The sequence below is a fragment of the Lithobates pipiens genome, unplaced genomic scaffold (assembly GCF_037356315.1).
Source record: "Lithobates pipiens isolate NorthernLeopardFrog02 unplaced genomic scaffold, aLitPip1_a1.2 Scaffold_8, whole genome shotgun sequence".
Lineage (NCBI taxonomy): Eukaryota > Metazoa > Chordata > Amphibia > Anura > Ranidae > Lithobates > Lithobates pipiens.
The window spans coordinates 256,455,603-256,467,706 of NW_027507903.1; positions in this window are offsets into that span (position 1 = coordinate 256,455,603).

Sequence of the window (12,104 nt, forward strand, 5' to 3'; positions counted from 1 at the left end):
GACTATCTCCGCCATGAACCGCAGATTGGCAGGGTTGGACTTCTTATTTAAATTGCAGGGCTTCCCGGATTTTACCAAGGACTTTTTGGTGAAGCAGGCCATGTGCAGTTACCGAAAAGGGGCTCGCAGGCTGAATGGCCACCGGCCTATTACTTTTGACATACTGCAATCTTTGTTCCTGATGACAAATGTAGTGTTTTCTTCTGTTTTTGAAGCTCATTTATTCCGTGCGATTTTCGCCTTAGCCTTTTATGGAGCTCTTAGGATAGGAGAGTTGGTCAGTAAGTCCAAGGCTGCCTAAGGGGGCTTGTCAGCGGCGGATGTCTGCTGTTATGGCTCCTCTGTGGTCCTTTTTATCTGCCGATCTAAGATGGATCAAGGGGGCAAGGGGGTGCATTTGCGATTGCTGAGGGTTCATTGCTCTCTCATCTGCCAAGTCAGCGGTGGGTCCACCCTGACGAACCGCTGACAAAGTCCTGATAGGACGTAACGTACGTACGGGGGAGGAGCTTGCTGCGGACGTCACCCGCTGTCTAGCTTGTGTCTTTTGTTTTATTTATTTTACTCCCAGTGTATCTCTTGCTGCAAATCGTTCAGCTCTTGTCATTATATGCTTAATGTCCACTACTGGCATCTTGTGGTGTAAAGCAGTATTGACATCAAGTTACTGCTATTAAGCAATTCACTCATACAACTGTGGACTCTGAAAGTGAAGGACTTTTTTGTGTTATAAAAAACTTTTTAATTTTCCTAAAAATTTTGAAATGAGTATTTAAATAAAAAGATCTGTTTATAGCTACACTTAGATCGTTTTTTCTATTTTATTTTATTTTTCTAAATTTCGTTGGAGTTTTTCCTGGATTTCTCCTGCTTATATATACCTGCCTATTCATATCTGGAGTGAATCCGTTGGGCTTTTTTCTGGAGTCGGCTGCATCTGATCAAGCGATTTTGACAATTGCCCTATCCGTATGTGGAAATTGAGGCTCCTGCACACCTTGAGTGTGAACCTGCGCATTTGACCATCTGAGAATTCAGAGGTCCATCAGAGCTGGTAAGAGTTTATTCCTACTGGTGGAAGGAGGGTCACATACAAGCAATCAGCTGTCTTCCCACGCGGTGTCTCATGCTCTTCTGTTGTCATATATGACCAATACGTGTGGACTTTTGTATTTTGCGCTGCACCATTTGTATAATTTGATGTGTTATTAAGGTGTTTTTGTATTGCTCCTTTAGGTGTTCAGCTTGCAATAATTTGTTTGTATGATATATGTGAGCGCTGATTGTTTGTTTTTTCTTGATTTAATTCATTTAGATTGCTTAGCTTTGTCCACTATCCAGTTCATGTCAGTGCTTCAGCGTTGTTTAAAGTCTGCGAGATTAGAGGCACACAGTTACTCTTCCCATTCGTTCCGCATCGAGGCGGCCACTGAGGCCACTCGTGGGGTTTAGATGACGCGGTGGTAAGGTGCATCAGCAGGTAGGAATCGGACCGGTTTAGACTTCATGTCCGTCCTCATTTGGTTTAAGTATAACCAGGTTTTTTTATTTATTTTTTTGGGACGTCTTATTGTTATTCGTATTCTGTGTGTTAATTTGTGTTTTGGTTACAGTTTTTCATGTTCTGTGTTGTGTTTTTGTATTTCTTTTCAGATCATCCTTGCCTCATGTGGATTTTGGGTCACTTCTTTGTTCATTGGGGGGCCAAGAGGGCTGACGTCAGACCTAATGGCTGTCACCTGGGTTTCCCTAGGTTCGAGACCAGCATCAGGTGGATAGATGTTCTGGGAATGTTGTGGAGCAGGGTGGTCCCAGAGATCCATAGGGTTTCACGATGGGATAGGCCCCCGGACGTTCTGGTCTTGCATGCTGGTGGCAATGATCTGGATGTCCATTCCAGCCAACACCATATTTGGGATATCAAGTTTGATGTCCTGCGGCTTTTCCTTACACACTAGTAGTGTGGTCCAACAATGTAGGCCGCACGTCTTGGAGTTTGGCCAGGTCTGTGGAAAAATTGAACAAGGCCAGGGTGAAGATCAATAAGGAAGTTGGCAGGTTTGTAGCACACAACAGCGGTTTGGCGATTAGGCATAGGGAGCTGGAGATGGATACGTGGCGTTATCTACACAGTGACGGGGTGCATCTTAATGAGGCGGGCTTGCATATGTGGTCGCTGGGATTACAAGATTGGGTTCAGAGGGTATTGCTTTTTTGGAGGGGCACAAAGGTGTGAGGCTTCACACTTTGTGCTGTGGCGGTTGGGTCTTTGGAGGCATTTTAAAATAACCTGCTGTGATGATGTTATTAGGGAACCATCTAAGGTATGGAGTCCCTGGTAGAATGGCAGTTATGGTAGATTAACTGATAATTACAATGGTGGTATCTGCAGAACGTGCTTCATCCTCGAGCCGGTGTGATGTGGCTGTGGACTGTAGTAGTAGTACGCAGATACGAAGTGATAATTTGATATTTGGTGCCTCCAAGGATCAACAACCTTAATTTGATGGGTATTGTAGTATTTTGTTTTCCTTTATTAAGGAATGTTCATTATATTTGTTACTATTTAACCACTTCAGCCTTGGAAGAATTGGCTGCTCAATGACCAGGCCATTTTTTACGATAAACTCATAGCACTGTGTCGCTTTAACTGACAATTGCGCGGTCGTGTGACACTGTACCCAAACAAAATTGACGTCCTTTTTTTCCCCATAGAGCTTTTCTGTTTCTCTAAACAAAAAGAAGCACCTCTGGATCAGGATCAGTTCGATTTATTAGATACACAAATGTATTTGTCCACTTACATAGTTAAAACGAATTCAGCACAGAAAATCCTCAGGTAGTGGCATCTGCCCAGCGTGGTCTCCATCGTGTTAAAATACTTTGCTCTTCAGCTCCTCTATTACTTTCTTATTAATATCACCCAACATTCAAATTCTCTCTTGACAGCTGATTTTAATCAGAAAGTGAAAGGGTGAATTGTACCTTATTTAGCGGGTCACATAGTATGGTCTAAAAATATAACATTCCAAAATGAAGATACTGCTGGCTCCAATAGATACACTTTACTGTTTACTTGTCAATTAAAATTTGGTCTAGTTTCATCAACAAGCCCAGTATATGTCCTGAAAAATTACATTTTTTGCATCTGAACTAGTTTAAAATGGAAGTAAAAAATTATAAAAAAATAAGTTAAAGAAGTTTACACTTAACTTTTAATCACAAATCCATTGATACTAGATACCAATAAAAGATGTTAGGGTTAAAGATTAATCTTAGTTTCTATAACTGTATTTTATTTTATTTTTCAAATATATAGTTTGCTCAGTGGCCCCTTTCCTTTTCTGGTCATTTTTAAAACAGGACTTTCTCTGGAGATTATTTCTGTGTTATCTCTGTGTCGTTTGTGGGCCCCTGTACTCTTCGATAGGGGGGGAAGCTGAGAGGAGCTCCCCGATCATCAGCCCAACTGTAATCGTCACTGTGCGGGGAGCTCCTCACATTAGCCTAAGTGAAAGCACAGTGTTGTGCTCTTTGTCTCCCCCTATAGTGCAGTACCCGGCAGGAAGAGCCAAGGTAAATGTCTGCCGTTTTTTTTTATAAGACTAACTACTGTATTTGTGTTTATATGTGTGTGTGTGTGTGTGTGTGTGTGTGTGTGTGTGGGTGTGCATGCATGTGTGTGTGTGTGTGGGTGTGCATGCATGTGTGTGTGTGTGTGTGTGCATGCATATGTGTGTGTGTGTGTGTGTGTGTGTGTGTGTGTGCATGCATGTGTGTGTGTGTGGGTGTGCATGTGTGTGTGTGGGTGTGCATGTGTGTGTGTAAGCATGCGTGTGTGTGTGTGTGTGTGTGTGTGTGTGTGTGAGCATGCTTGTATGTGTGTGTTCATATATGTATGTGTATGTATGTATTTGTGTATGTATGTGAGTGAGCATGTATGCATATGTATGTGAATGTGCATGTGTTTATCAGTGGCGGTGCATCCAAAAGAGTGTACAGGTGCCGCCCCCTCTCTCCAGCCACCTATGACCAATGGATAGATTCATGCATAGCATAGCATGAATCTATCCATGGCCACCGCTGCCACCCCATATTTAGGTGTCTGGTCCCTTTTCGGGCGCCAGGCATCTGAATTACAGCGGCGGGGTTTGAAGCACCTGATTAGAGTCGTTGGCTCTAATAGGCTTTAAAATAGGTGAACTGCGAGCGCCATGCTTGACGCTCACAGTCTACCCAGGTGTGTTAGAAAAGTGAATTAATATTCACTTTCCTAACACTAAACTGCCTCTCCACCAATCAGGTGTGCGGGTCTGTTACCCATCACCTGATTGGCTGAAACAATAGGCGCAGCTATTGGACGCCTATCAGGAGGCGAGGACGGGAGATGAGGATGGCAGGAGATGCATGGAGTACCCCGCTCATGGCCGTCACCCGCTGCCCCACCAAGACAGGGTAAGTAGCGGGCAGACGGCAAGCGGGTGGTGGGGATTCACAGTGGCAGCTTTTGATGGCACACTGGCAGCATTTAATGGGCACACCGGCAGCATTTAATGGGCACACTGGCAGCATTTGATGTGCACAGTGGCAGCATTTGATGGGCACAGTGGCGGCATTTGATGGGCACAGTGGCAGCATTTGATGGCACAGTGGCAGAGCTTGATGGGCACAGTGGTAGCATTTGATGGGCACAGTGGCAGCATTTGATGGGCAGACTGGTGGCATTTGATGGGCACAGCGGCAGAGTTTGATGGGCACAGTGGGGACATCTGATGGCACAGTGGTGGCGGTTGATAGTACAGTGGCTGCAATTGATGGGCACAGAGGCTGTAATTGATGTTTTTTTAAGAATTTTTCAGTTTGCTTGCGCCCCCCTAAACATTTTGAGTACCAGCTGCCACTGGTTTATATGTGCGTGCATATGTGCATTTATATATATATGTGTGTGTGTTTTTATATATGTGTGTGTGTGTATGTATGTATATGTATATATATATATATATATATATATATATATATATATATATATATATATATATATATATATATATATATATATATATATATATATAATTATAGTATATGTGTGTTTATATATGTGTCTGTGTGTGATTACATGTATGTATGCACATTTTATGTAAAATTTTGTTTCTCCGAAAAGCGACCCATGCTCAGATCGCTTTTCAGAGGCATTTGACAGCCGGTAGAGAGGCAATATGTTGCCTACTGACCACCTGTTTTAACCCCTTAAATGCATCATCACTATGCTGCAACTGCATGCAATGCACACAGTTGCAGGGGGGGTTGGAGTGCAGCCCCATTCACCTAGGGGTGTACTTAGAGGGTGTCCTGACTGGAAAAATATTGTGAAACACCGGCATAGAGGAACCGGTCTCTCCATTTTCCTCCTGCAGCCGCTGAATGCCTGTGGGTGGGAGAGGAGGAGAAGTGGGGGGAAATTGAGAAATCGGTTCCTTTATATGCAGCCACCCACTTGGGACTGGGCCCTGGTGTTCCACCATCGGGCTCGGAGATACGCCACTGTACAGTGTGTGTGTGTGTGTTTTGGGCATGGAGGGGGTATAGCAATGACTGTGAAGATTTCGAACTAAAGGCTGTGTACGCTGGGCAGGTGGTACAGCAAAGATATCTGGACGCAAATGACCTGGGCATATCCTATTTTGAAGTGACTTTGTCACTACATTGTATCCTGTAGGAGCTGGCAAATGGACCCACAGCACACCTAGATATGTGTCAGATGTGAGTTGGGCGAACAGTTCAAGTCGAGCAAAAGTTCGCCCCGAACATTGCCTGTTCACTCATTCGGCGAGCACTCAAATTTGTGGTGCATGCTGCACAGGGCATTCGAGGGCCCAAATTGGATGAAGCAATGCACCTGACTGATGGCTCAGTACGCATAGTCCCACCCCACACTATAAAAGGTTCCTTCCCATAGAGACCTTTTGCAGTGTGTTGTTGGAGTTGAGATATAGCAGGGCTACTAGGGTTTGCTACTAGCGAGTTAGTGTGTTGATTGTGACTCTGAGTGTAGAGTGTGAGTGTAGTGTTAATGTAGTCTGAGTATAGTGTGAGTATCGTGTAGTGTCAGTGTAGTGTGTAAGTGCATTGTTAGTGTAGTGTGAGTATAGTGTACTGTGAGAATGGCGTAGTACGTCAGTGTAGTGTGAGTATAGTTCTGAGTATAGAGTAGTGTGTCAGTATAGTGTGAGTATAGTGCAGTGTCAGTGAAGTGTGGGAGTATAGTGCAGTGTTAGTGGAGATGAGTATAGTGTAGTGTGAATATAGTATAGTGTGAGTGTAGTGTTCGTGTAATGCAGTGTTTAACACCACATTACATAACATTTAGTGCTGTATGTAGGGATGAGCTTCGTGTTCGAGTCGAACATACGTTCGACTCGAACATCGGCTGTTCGCCCGTTCGGCGAATTCCGAACGTTATGGGCCGTTCGCGCCAAATTCGTGTGGCGCTCACGGCCCACAATGCACTGCGTCATCGCAGTGCATTGCTAGCTCATGATTGGCCAAGCATACACTGTGACCCCGCATGCTTGGCCAATCACAGCGCCAGCAGCGAGGAGAGCCATGATTGGCCACAGGCAGGATGCCTGTGGCCAATCATAGCTCAGGCTGTGTAGTACACGCCCCACACTATATAAGGCCGCCAGCGCGGCGGCCTAGTGTAGTGTGTTGGCGTCTGAAGCAGTTAGTGGGTGTTCTGTGTACCTTCAACACAGTACATACCGATCGTTATCGGCCGATTTTCGATCTGGCTCTTCTGTAGTGGTTGTTGTCTGTGTGCCCTGACCGCAGTATACACCGCTATATTCACCTCACCTATATAGCTAGTGATCTATCTTTTATAATAGAGCTTGCAGTCAGTAGTGTTAGGAGCTTGTGCGTGCTGTCTGCGTGCTCTGTACCCAGTACACACCGCTATATCCACCTACATAGCTCTTCTCTATTTGAACCCACTTGCCATCTGCAGGAGTTATTGGAAGTTGTGTGTGCCTCCAGCACAGCACAGTATACATCTGTATATACCCCTTTATCTCTGGTGTTCTATAATAAAGGCATCTGCAGGAGTTAGTGGGTTTTTTGTGCCTCCAGCACAATATACACCTGTATCTACCCTTTATTGCTGTTCTCTAATAGAGGCATCTGCAGGGCTTAGTGGGTGTAATGTGACTCCATTACACTGCTGTTTTACCCAACTCCCTTCAGGCCATTACCATGTCTGGAAGGCCAGCAAGGAGAGGCAGACAGGCGCGAGCCGATAAAAGAGGGCAAGCAGGCTCTGTGTCTAGAGACAACAGTGCTGGTCGTGGACGCGGTGCATTGTCATCAGCACGTGGCCATGGGACACACTTGTCCTTCTTTTTGGCAGCTGGACATGTTGAACCGCAACATGCCAACGACTTGGTAGAGTGGATGACCAAGCCCTCTTCATCCTCCTCATCCTCTCTCACCCAGTCTCAGGGTACTAGCAAAGCAGCTGCCAACGCATCATCTTCCCTCCTCTCAATGTCATCATCAGTGACTCCTTCCCTAGACCCACCACGTCCTCCTGAGGAGTCTCCTGAACTCTTTGAGCACAGTGTTGGGTACATGCTCCAGGAGGATGCCCAGTGTTTTGTGGGCTCTGATGATGACACTCAGCTAGAGGAAGGCAGTAGCGTGAGCGCAGAGAGAGGGGATGCTCAAGAAGGACAGCAATCTGGCAGTCATGTTCCACAAGCTGCAGCATACTGCCAGGTTTGCTACAGCGATGAAGAGGGAGGGGATGAGGGCACTGACTCCACGTGGGTGCCTGGTAGGAGAGAGGAGGAGGAGGAGGAGGCACATGTCCAACGAGGCAGGATGCCCTCCGGGGGCCAGCTTAGGGGCAGCACACCGACTGAATCACACTGCAGAGCTCCGCCTGTGCAGGGCGCTGCCTCTGCGCGTTATTCTAAAAGTTCTTTGGTGTGGGCCTTTTTTGAGACAAGTGCATCAGATCGCACCGCTGCTATTTGCAACATATGTCTCAAGCGTATCTCGCGTGGCCAAAACATCAGCCGCTTGGGCACCACATGCTTGACCAGACATATGTTGACCTGCCATGCAGCTCGTTGGCAAGCGTACCTCAAAGACCCACACCAAAGAACAAAGCGGACCTCTCCTTGCTCCTCATCAGCTGGCATCTCCAACCCCACTAGACCTTCAGTCCTCTCTGAAACCTGCTCTGAGAGGAATGAAGGTGTAGAATTAGGTGTGTCACAGCCAAGTGCTTCCGGGAACTCTGCTAGCGGTACACCCACGTCCGATTATAGCAGGCAAATGTCCCTGCCCCAGCTGCTGGACCGGCGAAAGAAGTTCACTCCCAGCCATCCACATGCCCAGCGGTTGAATGCTAGCTTGGCTAAATTGCTAGCACTTCAACTGCTGCCTTTTCAGTTGGTAGACTCGGCCCCCTTCCGTGAGTTTGTACAATGTGCGGTTCCTCAGTGGCAGGTCCCCAAACGCCACTTTTTCTCACGGAAGGCAATTCCGGCTCTCTACCGGCATGTGGAAGGCAATGTCCTTGCCTCGCTGGACAGGGCGGTCAGCGGTAAGGTGCATATTACCGCTGACTCATGGTCCAGCAGGCATGGACAGGGACGTTACCTGTCTTTCACGGCCCATTGGGTCACTCTTCTGGCAGCTGGGAAGAATGCAGGACAAGGTGCAGTAGTGTTGCTGGTTTGTTTGGGGGACAGGAGCCACACTGGGGCGGATGTTTTGTCAGCTCTGCAGGGGCAGGCCGAGAGGTGGTTGACGCCACGCCAGCTTAAGCCAGGAATGGTGGTTTGTGACAATGGCACCAACCTCCTCTCCGCCCTCCGACAGGGACAACTGACCCATGTGCCCTGTGTAGCTCACATCCTTAACCTGGTGGTGCAGCGGTTCTTGGGCAGGTACCCCGGCTTACAGGATGTACTAAAGCAGGCCAGGAAAGTCTGTGTGCATTTCCGCCGATCATTTAATGCCTGTGCTCGGCTGGCTGAGCTCCAAAAGGAGTTGAACCTGCCCAAGAACTGCCTTATATGTGACATGCCCACCAGGTGGAACTCAACGTTGGCCATGCTGCAGCGGCTGCACACGCAGCAGAGGGCCATCAATGAGTATCTGTGCGACTACGGCACCAGGACAGGGTCAGGGGAGCTTGGTTTTTTCTCACCATGCCAGTGGGGCATGATCAGGGATGCATGTACTGTCCTGTCACCGTTTGAGGAGGCCACAAGGATGGTGAGCAGTGACAGTGCATGCATCAGTGACACTGTACCTCTTGTCCACCTCTTGGAGCATACGCTGCGTGGAATAATGGACAGGGCACTTGAGGCAGAACAGAGGCAGGAAGAGGAGGACTTCCTTGCCTCTCAAGGCCCCCTTTATCCAGACAGTGTTCCTGCTGTGCCACCCATCACACAGGAAGAGGATGAGGAGGAGGAAGAGGAGGAGGAGGAGGATGATTGTGTCAGCATGGAGGTGGAGGCTGGCACTCAGCATCAGCAGCAGCAGCAGTCTTGTAGGGATGATTTACAGTTCCAAGAAACACGTGGACTTGTACGTGGCTGGGAGGAGGTAGCTGCGGATCATGTTGCCCTTAGTGACCCAGAGAACTCCGGACCGAATGCCTCAGCTAACCTACGCTGCATGGCCTCCCTGATCCTGCAAAGCCTGCGGAAGGATCCTCGTATTCTTCGGATCAAGGAGAGGGACCATTACTGGCTGGCCACTCTCCTTGATCCACGGTACAAGGGTAAGGTTGCCGACCTTATCTTGCCATCGCAGAGGGAGCAGAGGATGAGACATCTCCGGGAGGCCTTGCAGAAAGGTCTGTGCAACGTGTTCCCAGAGACTGGGAGGTTACAAACTCCTGGCCCTGGACAACGTGTTGCTGAGGCATCGGTCAGAAGGAGCGGTGGAGAAGGTGGCCGTCTGACTGATGCTTTCAGACAATTTTTTAGTCCGCAGCCCCAAGGTATGATCGGTTCCAGCAACCATCGCCAGCGTCTGATTTACATGGTGCAGGAATACCTAGGGGCAAGGTCAGACTTGGACACCTTTCCCACCGAAAATCGTCTGGCTTACTGGGTCTTGAGGATGGATCACTGGCCAGAGCTTGCACAGTATGCAATTGAGCTACTGGCCTGTCCTGCATCCAACGTTCTTTCGGAACGCACCTTCAGTGCTGCTGGTGGCTTTGTTACCGATCACAGGGCGCGCCTGTCCACCGAATCAGTTGATCGACTGACCTTCATCAAGATGAATCAGTCTTGGATCACCCACAGCTACCAAGCACCTGAAGCTGATAACCAAATAATTTTTTTTGAAATATCACATCCCTTCAAGACTGCCTATGCTGATGCTGAGTGACTGTCCTGTTATGGTGATTGTCTATCCTCTTCCTCCTCCGCTGATATGTTGGAAGAACATTTCTGGTTCTGGGTGATGCCATCAGCCCAATTTTTCTGCCCCTGTTTAACAGGGGAGTTTAAGTACAATTTTTGATGCAATGCTTTGCAGCAGGGCTAATTCCTGCAATAAAACTAGAGTATATGGGAGAGGTTGCAGTGTGGTGGCACCAGCACCAGTGCCTAAGGCCCAATTTTTCTGCCCCTGTTTAACAGGGGCGTTTAAGTACAATTTTTGATGCAATGCTTTGCAGCAGGGCTAATTCCTGCAATAAAACTAGAGTATATGGGAGAGGTTGCAGTGTCGTGGCACCAGCACCAGTGCCTAAGGCCCAATTTTTCTGCCCCTGTTTAACAGGGGCGTTTAAGTACAATTTTTGATGCAATGCTTTGCAGCAGGGCTAATTCCTGCAATAAAACTAGAGTATATGGGAGAGGTTGCAGTGTCGTGGCACCAGCACCAGTGCCTAAGGCCCAATTTTTCTGCCCCTGTTTAACAGGGGCGTTTAAGTACAATTTTTGATGCAATGCTTTGCAGCAGGGCTAATTCCTGCAATAAAACTAGAGTATATGGGAGAGGTTGCAGTGTCGTGGCACCAGCACCAGTGCCTAAGGCCCAATTTTTCTGCCCCTGTTTAACAGGGACATGTAATTACAATTCTTGATATAATATTTCACAGGAGGGCCCGTTCCTGTGCCCACCCAGAGTAACTGTGAGGACTTATAGTGTTGTGGCACCAGCACCACAACCACCAAAGGCCAATTTTTCTACCACTGTTCAACAATGGCATGTAATTACGATTCTTGATATAATCGTTCACAACAGGGCGCTCCAGCGCCCAGCAAGAGTCACTTTGAGGGCTTACAATGTTGTGGCAAAACCAACACCTTGTTCCGCCATTTCTGCAGAGCATATAGGGCAGGCCCCTACTTTCAAACATCCAACTTACAAACATCTCCTACTTGCAAACGGAAGGAGACAACAGCAAGGGAGATGAAAAAAGATGGACGACAAAACAAATTATACAGGGGTGATAACCCTTCCCTATGTTTTCCAAAAAGCTTAAAAATATTTTTTTTGACTGGAGCTACACTTTAAAAATGTACCGGTTGAAAATTACAAACAGATTCAACTTAACACAACAAACCTACACAGTCCCTGTCTTGTTTGCACCGCCTGTATACTGCTGTTCTGAGTATATAGGGCCTGGGGGCCACACACATTTCCTTTTTTTAATATGGGTACAGGGTTTCCCTTGATATGCGTACAAGACCCAAAGGGGCTGGTAATGGGCAGGGAGGGCTACCCATGCCATTTTTCTCAATGGTTTTCAACCATATTGCAGGAACCAGATATAACATTAAAACCGCAAGCAGTTTTCAATGATGTTATTTCTGTTTAATGTCATTTTGTGCAGGGACTGTTCTAAACACGGGAAACACGTGGCACTTCACAGGCATACTACAGACACCCCCCAGGCACCATATTTAAAGGAATATTTCACTTTTTTTTCACTTTAATCATCATTAAAATCAGTGCTCCCGCCAAAACTGACATTTTTAAAAACATTTTAGGCATTGACCCATGTTCCCTGGGGCAAGAGCCAGGTCCCCAAACCCTTTTTAGGACAGTATCTTGCATATTAGCTG